Source organism: Arachis stenosperma, chromosome 9 (assembly GCF_014773155.1).
Source record: "Arachis stenosperma cultivar V10309 chromosome 9, arast.V10309.gnm1.PFL2, whole genome shotgun sequence".
In the NCBI taxonomy this organism is placed as follows: Eukaryota; Viridiplantae; Streptophyta; class Magnoliopsida; order Fabales; family Fabaceae; genus Arachis; species Arachis stenosperma.
The window spans coordinates 50,417,087-50,420,067 of record NC_080385.1 but is presented as its reverse complement, the minus strand read 5'-3'; the positions used below and the strand labels follow the sequence as shown (position 1 = coordinate 50,420,067).

Below are 2,981 nucleotides of genomic sequence, written 5' to 3'. Positions count from 1 at the left end.
TTTGAGCTTAAGCCTCAATTAGTTTCTCTAATGCAACAGAATTGCAAGTTCCATGGACTTCCATTGGAAGATCCTCATCAGTTTTTAGCTGAGTTCTTGCAAATCTGTGACACAGTCAAGACTAATGGGGTTGACCCTGAGGTCTACAGACTGATGCTATTCCCTTTTGCTGTAAGAGACAGAGCTAGAATATGGTTGGACTCTCAACCTAAAGAAAGCCTGGACTCTTGGGAAAATCTAGTCAATGCCTTCTTGGCAAAGTTCTTTCCACCTCAAAAATTGAGTAAGCTTAGAGTGGAAGTCCAAACCTTCAGACAGAAGGATGGAGAATCCCTCTATGAAGCTTGGGAAAGATACAAACAATTAATCAGAAAATGTCCTTCTGACATGCTTTCTGAATGGAGCATCATAGGTATTTTCTATGATGGTCTCTCTGAACTGTCCAAGATGTCTTTGGATAGCTCTGCTGGAGGACCTCTTCATCTGAAGAAGACGCCTACAGAGGCTCAAGAGCTAATTGAAATGGTTGCAAATAACCAATTCATGTACACTTCTAAAAGGAATCCTGTGAACAATGGGACTGGTCAGAAGAAAGGAGTTCTTGAGATTGACACTCTGAACGCCATTTTGGCTCAGAATAAAATATTGACTCAACAAGTCAATTTGATTTCTCAAAGTCTGTCTGGAATGCAAAATGCACCAAGCAGTACTAAGGATGCTTCATCTAAGGAAGAAGCCTATGATCCTGAGAACCCTTCAATGGAAGAGGTGAATTACCTAGGAGAACCCTATGGAAACACCTATAATTCTTCATGGAGAAATCACCCAAATTTCTCATGGAAGAATCAAGAGAAACCTCAACAAGGTTTCAATAACAATAATGGTGGAAGAAACAGGCTTAGCAATAGCAAGCCTTTTCCATCATCTTCTCAGCAACAGACAGAGAGTTCTAAGCAGAATACCTCTGACTTAGCAACCATGGTCTCTGATCTAATCAAAACCACTCAAAGTTTCATGAATGAAACAAGGTCCTCCATCAGAAATTTGGAAGGACAAGTGGGACAGCTGAGCAAGAAAGTTACTGAACTCCCTCCTAGTACTCTCCCAAGCAATACAGAAGGAGAGTGCAAAGCCATAAACATGGCCGAATTTGGAGAGGAAAGAGAGGAAGTGGATGCCACTGAGGAAGACCTCAATGGGCGTGCACCAACCTCCTTTGAGTTCCCCAATGAGGAACCATGGGAATCTGAGGCTCAAAATGAGACCATAGAGATTCCATTGGATTTACTTCTGCCTTTCATGAGCTCTGATGAGTATTCTTCCTCTGAAGAGGATGAGTATGTCACTGAAGAGCAAGTTGCTAAATATCTTGGAGCAATCATGAAGCTAAATGACAAGTTATTTGGAAATGAGACTTGGGAAGATGAATCTCCCTTGCTCACCAAAGAACTAGATGACTTGTCTAGGCAGAAATTACCTCAAAAGAGACAAGATCCTGGGAAGTTTTCCATACCTTGTACCATAGGCACCATGACCTTCAAGAAGGCTCTGTGTGACTTAGGGTCAAGTGTAAACCTCATGCCTCTCTCTGTAATGGAGAAGCTAGGGATCTTTGAGGTACAAGCTGCAAGAATCTCATTAGAGATGGCAGACAACTCAAGAAAACAAGCTCATGGACTTGTAGAGAATGTTTTGGTAAAAGTTGAAGACCATTACATCCCTACTGATTTCATAGTCCTAGAGACTGGGAAGTGCATGGATGAATCTATCATCCTTGGCAGACCCTTCCTAGCCACAGCAAAGGCTGTGATTGATGTTGATGGAGATGAACTGATCATTCAAGTGAATGGAGAATCCTTTGTGTTTAAGGCTCAAGGATATCCCTCTGTCACCATAGAGATGAAGCATGAAGAGCTTCTCTCAAATCAGAGTCAAGAAGAGCCCCCACAGTCAAACTCTAAGTTTGGTGTTGGGAGGCCACAACCAAACTCTAAGTTTGGTGTTGAACCCCCACATTCAAACTCTAAGTTTGGTGTTGGGAGGTTCCAACATTGCTCTGAGTATCTGTGAGGCTCCATGAGAGCCCTCTGTCAAGCTACTGACATTAAAGAAGCGCTTGTTGGGAGGCAACCCAATGATTATATTTTATATATTTCTCTTTGTTATTTTATGTCTTTTGTAGGTTGATGATCATAAGAAGTCACAAAATCCATTGAAAAAGCAAAAACAGAATGAAAAACAGGAAGAAAAATAGCACACCCTGGAGGAAGAACCCACTGGCGTTTAAACGCCAGTGAGGCTAGCAGTTGGGCGTTTAACGCCCAGTCTGGCACCATTCTGGGCGTTTAACGCCAGAAAGGGGCACCAGACTGGCGTTAAACGCCAGAAAAGGGCAAGAACCTGGCGTTAAACGCCAGGAATGGGCACCAGCCCGGCGTTTAACGCCAGAAATGGCTCAAAACGTGATTTTGAGCAACATTTGGTGCAGGGATGACTTTTCCTTGACACCACAGGATCTGTGGACCCCACAGGACCCCCACCTACCCCACCACCCTCTCTCTTCTTCTTCACCCATTCACCAATCACTTCAAACCACTTTCCATCTCCCTCTCCTCCATTCTTCTTCTTCTACTCTCTTCTTTCTTCTTTTGCTCGAGGACGAGCAAACCTTTTAAGTTTGGTGTGGTAAAAGCATTGCTTTTTGTTTTTTCATAACCATTTATGGCATCCAAAGCCGGTTCAACTGAGAAGGCATGACCTCAAGCCCATCACTAAGAAGAAGATGGAGCAAACAGGAGACCCCTCTCATCATGAGATCCCTGAGATACCTCAAGGGATGCACTTTCCTCCACAAGACTATTGGGAGCAACTGAACACCTCCCTAGGAGAATTGAGTTCCAACATGGGACAACTAAGGGTGGAGCACCAAGAACATGCCATCCTCCTCCATGAAATTAGAAGAAGATCAAAGAATCATGAGA

General features: G+C 43.4%; 1 non-coding gene across 1 annotated transcript; it reads right to left on the bottom strand.

The window, feature by feature from the left end:
• Window positions 1–285: 285 nt before the first annotated feature.
• Window positions 286–393, bottom strand: LOC130953711 (small nucleolar RNA R71). The gene has a single exon (XR_009075873.1). It is a non-coding gene; the product is annotated as a small nucleolar RNA R71 (small nucleolar RNA).
• Between the last annotated feature and the right edge of the window lie 2,588 nt (window positions 394–2,981).